The sequence below is a fragment of the Triticum urartu genome, chromosome 5A, assembly GCF_056163025.1.
Source record: "Triticum urartu cultivar PI428250 chromosome 5A, HENAU_Tu73, whole genome shotgun sequence".
Taxonomy (NCBI): Eukaryota; Viridiplantae; Streptophyta; class Magnoliopsida; order Poales; family Poaceae; genus Triticum; species Triticum urartu.
Genome location: NC_141877.1, coordinates 165674274 through 165683002, shown reverse-complemented (window position 1 = coordinate 165683002; position 8729 = coordinate 165674274). Strand labels below are relative to the sequence as shown.

The window sequence follows — 8729 nt, the reverse complement described above, 5'->3', positions numbered from 1 at the left end:
TTTGGTTTATGTAATGCACCTACTACCTTTCAAAGATGTATGACTGCTATATTCTATGACTTCTGTGAAAAGATTGTTGAGGTTTTCATGGATGATTTTTTCGTATATGGAACTTCTTTTGATGATTACTTAAGCAACCTTGATCGAGTTTTGCAGAGATGTGAAGAAACTAATCTTGTCTTGAATTGGGAGAAGTGCCACTTTATGGTTAATGAAGGCATTGTCTTGGGGCATAAAATTTCTGAAAGAGGCATTGAAGTTGATAAAGCTAAAGTTGATGCTATTGCAAAGATGTCGTGTCCTAAGGACATTAAAGGTATAAGAAGTTTCCTTGGTCATGCCGGTTTTTATAGGAGGTTCATTAAAGACTTCTCGAAAATTTCTAGGCCTCTGACCAATCTCTTACAAAAAGATGTTCCTTTTGTATTTGATGATGATTGTGTAGAAGCATTTGAAGTACTTAAGAAAGCTTTGATTTCTGCACCCATTGTTCAGCCACCTGATTGGAATTTACCCTTTGAAATTATGTGTGATGCTAGTGATTATGCTGTAGGTGCTGTGCTAGGACAAAGAGTTGATAAGAAACTAAATGTTATCCAATATGCTAGTAAAACTCTAGACAGTGCCCAGAGAAATTATGCTACTACTGAAAAAAAAATTAGCAGTTGTATTTGCTTGTGATAAGTTCAGACCTTATATTGTTGATTCTAAAGTAACTGTTCACACTGATCATGCTGCTATTAAATATCTTGTGGAAAAGAAATATGCTAAACCTAGACTTATTAGATGGGTTCTCTTGCTACAAGAATTTGATTTGCATATAATTGATAGAAAGGGGGCTGAGAACCCCGTTGCAGACAACTTGTCTAGGTTAGAGAATGTTCTTGATGACCCACTACCTATTGATGATAGCTTTCCTGATGAACAACTAGCTGTCATAAATGCTTCTCGTACTGCTCCATGGTATGCTGATTATGCTAATTACATTGTTGATAAATTTATACCACTTAGTTTCACATACCAGCAAAAGAAAAAGGTTTTGTAAGATTTAAGACATTACTTCTGGGATGACCCACACCTTTATAAAGAAGGAGTAGATGGGGTTATTAGACGTTGTGTACCTGAGCATGAACAGGAACAGATCCTACGCAAGTGTCACTCCAAGGCTTATGGAGGACATCATGCTGGAGATAGAACTGCACATAAGGTATTGCAATCCGGTTTTTATTGGCCTACTCTCTTCAAGGATGCCCGTAAGTTTGTATTGTCTTGTGACGAATGTCAAAGAATTGGTAATATCAGTAGACATCATGAAATGCCTATGAATTATTCACTTGTTATTGAACCATTTGATGTTTGGGGCTTTGATTATATGGGACCGTTTCCTTCCTCTAATGGGTATACACATATTTTAGTTGCTGTTGATTACGTTACTAAGTGGGTAGAAGCTATTCCAACTAGTAGTGCTGATCATAACACCTCTATTAAGATGCCTAAAGAAGTTATTTTTCTGAGGTTTGGAGTCCCTAGATACTTAATGACTGACGGTGGTTCACATTTTATTCATGGTGCTTTTCGTAAAATGCTTGCTAAGTATGATGTTAATCATAGAATTGCATCTCCATATCATCCACAGTATAGTGGTCAAGTAGAACTAAGCAATAAAGAGCTTAAATTAATTCTGCAAAAGAATGTTAATAGATCTAGAAAAAATTGGTCCAAGAAACATGATGATGCATTATGGGCCTATAGAACTGCATATAAAAATCATATGGGTATGTCTCCGTATAAAATGGTTTTATGGAAAAGCATGTCACTTACCTCTCGAACTAGAACATAAGGCATATTGGGCCATTAAAGAGCTCAATTATGATTTCAAACTTGCTGGTGAGAAGAGACTATTTGACATTAGCTCACTTGATGAATGGAGAACCCAGGCCTATGAGAATGCCAAACTGTTTAAAGAAAAAGTTAAAAAATGGCATGACAAAAGGATACAAAAACGCGAGTTTAATGTAGGTGATTATGTATTGTTATACAACTCTCGTTTAAATTTTTTTGCAGGAAAACTCCTCTCTAAATGGGAAGGACCTTACATTATCGAGGAGGTTTATCGTTCCGGTGCCATAAAAATCAACAACTTCGAAGGCACGAATCCGAGGGTGGTGAACGGTCAAAGAATCAAGCATTATATATCAGGTAATCTTATAAATGTTGAAACTAATGTTATTGAAACCGTAACCCAGGAGGAGTATATAAGGGACACCTTCCAGAACGTTTTAGCCTCCGAAAAGGAAGAGGTATGTGGTACGGTAAGTAAACCGACTCTAAAACAGTTCTAATAGCATTTTTCTCCGTTTTGTCATATTTAAGAAACTAGGAAAATAAGAAGCAGTCCGGAAAGAACACGAGGCTTCCACGAGGGTGGAGGACGTGCCCCCCTGCCTCATGGGCACCTCATGTGCCCTCCGGACTCCGTTTTCTTGCACGATACTTCTTTTGGTCGGTAAAACATTCATTATATAATCTCCCGAAGGTTTTGACCATCGTACCACGGAAATATCTCATGTTTTTGTATCGAGTTGTTTCTGTAGCAGATTTAGAGCAAGATGTCATCTCAAACTCCGACAAAGAGAGCTATATCTCACATCTCATTGCTGACCCAAAGACCTATGGGGACCTATCTCCTTGTGGTCGAACTACGGATGATGAGGAGGAGGATCAATGATTCAAGTTTGGAGGAGGATGTTCCTCTACCTCAACCTGGGGATATGCACATGAAGTTCAAGAAGTCGAGTCTCCCTAAGAGGGCTAAACTGTCTAACAACCGATCTATTCCTTCTCGTTTTCGGCAGAAAAGCAAAGGAGATTTATGTGACAAGATCTTAAAGCTGGAATCAGAGGTCGATGATTTAAAGGAGGAGATCGCTCTTCTCAATTACAATATGAAAAAGCTGAAGGCACAATTGTCATCATCATCACCATCTCCTTCACCTCCGAAGAAAGAGTCATAAACACATGGGTATGGGAACTCCCCTTGGCGACTGCCAAGCTTGGGGGAGTGCTCCGGTATCGTATCACCATCACACTTTTATCTCTACCATTTTTCTTAGTTTGATCCTTTTGGTAATATCTTGATCTGGTAGAATAAAGTTTCAGTATGATTTAGTTTTGAGTTTTGCCTTGTGATCCTTCTATGTAATCAAGTCTGTGTTATCTTGCTATGGTCTTGAGGGAATAAAAGTAAGAATAAAAAGAAATAAAGAGATCATATGGATCTTATGGAGAGTAATGACTTCACATATAAAGAGTATGATGAATAAAAGTTGTTGGGAGTTGACAAACATAGTTTTGGTTATCGTTGCAATTAATAGGAAGTAATAAAGAAAGAGAGGTTTTCACATATAAATATACTATCTTGGACATCTTTTATGATTGTGAGCACTCATTAAAATATGACATGCTAAAAAGTTGATGTTGGATAAGGAAGACAACATAATGGGTTATGTTTTCTTACATCTGAAATAAATTATATTGTCATGGATAATCCAACATGTTGAGCTTGCCTTTTCCCCTCATGCTAGCCAAATTCTTTGCACCAAATAGAGATACTAATTGTGCTTCCAAATATCCTTAAACCCAGTTTTGCCATGAGAGTCCACCATATCTACCTATGGATTGAGTAAAATCATTCAAGTAAGTTGTTATTGTTGCAAGCAATAAAAATTGCTCTCTAAATATGTATGATTTGTTAGTGTGGAGAAAATAATCTTTATATGATCTTGTGATGTGGAAGAAATAAAAGTGACGGGCTGCATAATAAAGGTTCATATCACAAGTGGCAATATAAAGTGACGTTTTTTTGCATAAAATTTCGTGCATCCAACTATAAAAACACATGACAACCTCTGCTTCCCTCTGCGAAGGGCCTATCTTTTATTCTTGTCTTATACTTCATACAAGAGTCATGGTGATCTTCACCTTTCCTTTTTACATTTTATCCTTTGCCAAGCACAATGTGTTGAAAAAATCCTGATATATATAGCTAATTGAATGTGAGTTTTCATGAACTATTATTGTTGACATTACCCTTGAGGTAAAAGGTTGGGAGGCAAAATTATAAGCCCCTTTCTTTCTGTGTGTCCGATTAAAACTTCATACCCATAAATATTGCGTGAGTGTTAGCAATTGTGAAAGACTAAATGATAGTTGAGTATGTGGACTTGCTGAACAACTCTTATATTGACTCTTTCTGATGTTATGATAAATTGCAATTGTTTCAATGACTGAGATTATATGTTGTTAGTTTTCAAGGAAGTTTCTAATTCATACTTGAAATTGTGAATGAATTGTTACCTTAGCATAAGAAATCATATGACAATATATATATACTAGCAAAGAGCTCATGCGTTGCAACGGGATAAAATAAGTTGACATGCTTCGCTGCGAAGCAAATGCCAATTGTCCCAATTAGGTTGGCATGGTAAAGAATAAGTTTGATGATGACAAAAATGATGAATCAATTAACAATAGAACTCTTTGGCGCTAGTCCAGAACATGGGACATAATCCTAGTCAACTAATCGGGTGAACTAACTCTATATTTATATTAGAGTACCGATAATAAAAATATCGCACACATAGTGCTTATTTTGATTTACTGACATCAGACAATAAAATTGTGTATACATTGTCCAACGCCATAGCAAGTATGCTTCTCTCGTGTGCTAATGGTGAAATCCTTGCCGTATAGATGTTTTATGTTCCTGTTATTACTTCTGTTTCTAAGATAAGATAGTGGTCTCTCAATAGTTGGTCAAAATTTATTGTTAGCCTCCGAATCAAACAATACACATATGAGTAAATAAAGTCATTGCTTGATAATTAAAAGTTCCAAGCATTTTATTTTTAGAACACAGGGAGACTGAAGAATTGCAGTTTAGTGATTTACCATTCTATGTAGCTGGTTGTAAAAGGTTCTGTCAAAGTCAACCATACAAATATCGATCCAATATAAAAAAACCTTAATTTATGCGTTGCCGTTTTGAAAAAAATAGTAATTTATGCCCTGAAGTGGGATATGGCAAAAATTCATACTTGTACAAGGTGCAAGCGAACCATAATTTTGACGAATGTTTAGCAAGCTGCAAACACACAAGAAGCTGTCTGGCATATTATCAAGCCATGGGCATCTCCTAATCCTGCTCCTCCGCTCACTCCTCGGTAGATACAACCTGGGAGAATCCTTACAGGTAGGCGAACGTCAATCACCCGGTCTATTATGATTTGGTCGTGCAATATTGTCTAGATACTAAAAGAATCAAATAAAATGCGCTGATATAAAGTAGATAGCATTACTCTAGTTAGCATAGCTCAGTATTTGCATCTTTCAATCAGTGGAGAATCCTTGACTCTAGAGATCGGGGTAAGCATAAATATTGGATGCTTCAATATGGCAGATCCTTCCCTCCCTCCCTGTCTAAGTGCAAGCGGATGCTGGGCATCCAGCAGAAACCTATGATGGACTTGATGACTGAATCCAAGCTGTTCAAGGAGGACGTCTCCAAGAGGACAAAAGCTAAAAGTTGATCGAGCCTCACAAAACAAAGATAATGAATGCATGACAGACATAAATTCAGGTTGCGACAGATACGTACGGAATAGTGGCAGTTTTAGAAGAATCTGACGCATCATTCATCCCGTCAAACATATCAAAATTGACAACGATGTGAAACCCATACCTACAGATAAGAGCACACAGGACCAAGTATGATTAGCCACAAGGCTCTTGTGTAAGTAGTAGAATGGTGTTACAAATTCTGAACTTATACTAGTATAAAGAAACTTGGATATTGCCCAACTTACATCAATATATTAATTCGAACCAGTGTACAAACTATATTTTCGTGAAAAATGAACTTAGAGGGTTTGCCAAATCTACCAACAAACAGGAGCAGTGATAGCTGATCTTCCGATCTTTTATACTATCAAAGACAACAAAAACAATGGTAACATATATCATTAGTAGCCAAATCTCAGTAGTAAGGTAATATATTATGCTTAGCCAGAGCCAAGATTTGAAGTGCTTCAGTGTAATATACCACCTCAAGAACCAAGAATCAAAAGTCATTTCCAATAAAAAAACTCTCCTAAACACTACAGATAAGCAACTGATGACCAAATAGATGTATCATTTATAACTACCAAGATATATATTTGCAACAATAAGAAAAATGTAAAAAATTATTGTTGTGTATATAATATTGCCATTAGAAAAAAAGATTGTAGGTGGGTCAGTTATTTGAGTATTGGCTCATTACTTGATGCTTTTGTCAAGAGCTTTCCGATAATAAACATCGTCATAAGCAAAAAAATTGGGTTATGAAGGTGAATAGCATGTGTATATCTGATCCAGAAGTGCTCTATGTACTACTCCTGGACCAAATATATTTCTAAGATTAGTCAGTACAACATAAGGTAGTTAGTACAGCATAGAGTAGTCACATATCGGAACCCCTTTCCTCACGATCTGAAATAAAATAAAAGAGCAATACCTTCAGAGCGATTGATTGCTAGCTTTCTAGTTAACTCATGTGCAATTTGTGATAGAGGCAGTACAAGCATGTATCCTTATCCTGCTATATAACTTTCGTACGGTTAAAAGCAAATGAATTTGTCCGAAATAATCTAAGTAATTGGACTGGAAGATGAAGGTGCATACAACATCCAATTCTGCTAGTGGTCTTCCACACTGATTTTTTTTGTTCTCGAACCTAGCGGGAACTGAAGAAGTGATGGAGGCTGGGACCCCAGGACACGCACTTCAGCAATGGATTTTGTAGAGCCGAGAAGTGATGCCACATCTCGCACCTATCGGCTCAAAACGAAATCTAGAAGAAGCATACGAAAAAAAATTATAGTACCTGTGTATGTGGGGATCGATCCACGGTTCCCATGCCCCGCAGCCAGAAAAATCAAGAAGACAAACTTTTTTTGAGAGACAAGAAGACAAACTTGAGCATACATATTAGAACATAGTCAACATACTCTATGGCGGCAATTTGTAGCTGGGGTCAAGCCCTTCGCGAATGGGCTGGCGGTTGAATCCATTTGCGCTGTTGCTGCCAATCTAGCGCGGGGCTAGGAGGGAGGGAGCGGTGCTACTGCCGGTCCAACGCAGGGTGTGGACGGAGCGCTCCTGCTGCTAGGCTCCCAAACTGATCCGGTGGTTGCCCATCGACCGGATCCAGCCCCGCCACCGCCGCTCTTCGGCAGGTCGCCGCATCGGCCGAATCTAGCCCTCAAACCTGCCTCTCGCACCCGATCCAGTCCACCTCAGACCGCTGCGCCAGATCCGCCGTTTCCCTGCATCGCCCTGGAGCCGTCGCGCCCTCTGCGTCGAGCGCTCGTCTATTAGTACCACCTCATTTATATGACGATTTTGTCTATACAAATCATAAAACGTATTATGACATGAGAAGAAAGCGTATTGTGACGGTGAACCCGATAAAGTCAATCCATGTTGCCCTCATGTCCGTATTTTATTTTATCGACACCTCTATCTCTAAACATGTGAACATATTTTTCGATATCGGCTTCCGCTTGAGGACAAGTGAGGTCTAAACTTGGGGGAGTTGATATGTCCATTTTGCATCATACTTTTATATCGATATTTATTGCATTATGGGCTGTTATTACACATTATGCCACAATACTTATGCTTATTCTTTCTTATTTTACAAGGTTTGCACGAAGAGGGACAATACCGACAGCTAAATTCTGGACTGGAAAAGGAGCAAATATTAGACACCTATTCTGCACAACTCCCAAAGTCCTGAAACTTCACGGAAGTCAGTTCTAGGATATATAAAAAATATTGAGCGACGGAAGCACCAGAGGGGGGCCACCCACCATCCACGAGGATGGGGGCGCGCCCTACCCCCTGGGCCCCCTGCCTCATGGGCCCCCTGGCAGGCCTCCGGTGCCCATCTTTGGCTATATGAAGTCTTTCGCCTTGGAAAAAAAATCATAAGCAAGCTCTCGGGACGAAACTCCGCCACCACGAGGCGGAATCTTGGCGGAACCAATCTAGGGCTCCGGCGGAGCTGTTCTGCTGGGGAAACATCCCTCCGGGAGGGGGAAATCATTACCATCGATCCTCTCATCGGGAGGGGGTCAATCTCCATCAACATCTTCACCAGTACCATCTCATCTAAACCCCTAGTTCATCTCTTGTATCCAATCTTTGTCCCAAAACCTTAGATTGGTACCTGTGGGTTGCTAGTAGTGTTCATTACTCCTTGTAGTTGATGCTAGTTGGTTTATTTGGTGTAAGATCATATGTTCAGATCCTTTATGCATATTAATATCCCTCTGATTATGAACACGAATATGATTTGTGAGTAGTTACGTTTGTTCCTGAGGACATGGGAGAAGTCTTGCTATAAGTAGTCATGTGAATTTGGTATTCATTCGATATTTTGATGAGATGTATGTTTTCTCTCCTCTAGTGGTGTCATGTGAACGTTTACTAGATGACACTTCACCGTTGTTTGGGCCTAGAGGAAGGCACTGGGAAGTAATAAGTAGATGATGAGTTGCTAGAGTGACAGAAGTTTAAACCCTAGTTTATGCGTTGCTTCGTAACGGGCTGATTTGGATCCATATGTTCATACTATGGTCAGGTTTACCTTAATACTTCTTTTGTAGTTGCAGATGCTTGCAAGAGGG

The 8729-nt window shown here is 39.0% G+C and overlaps 1 long non-coding RNA gene across 1 annotated transcript; it reads right to left on the bottom strand.

Annotated features, from left to right (window-relative positions):
• Positions 1–5015: 5015 nt before the first annotated feature.
• On the bottom strand, positions 5016–7421 carry LOC125508291 (uncharacterized). Its single transcript, XR_007283348.2, has 2 exons — positions 6923–7421; positions 5016–5740 (listed from the first exon to the last, which is right to left on the bottom strand). It is a non-coding gene; the product is annotated as an uncharacterized LOC125508291 (long non-coding RNA).
• Between the last annotated feature and the right edge of the window lie 1308 nt (positions 7422–8729).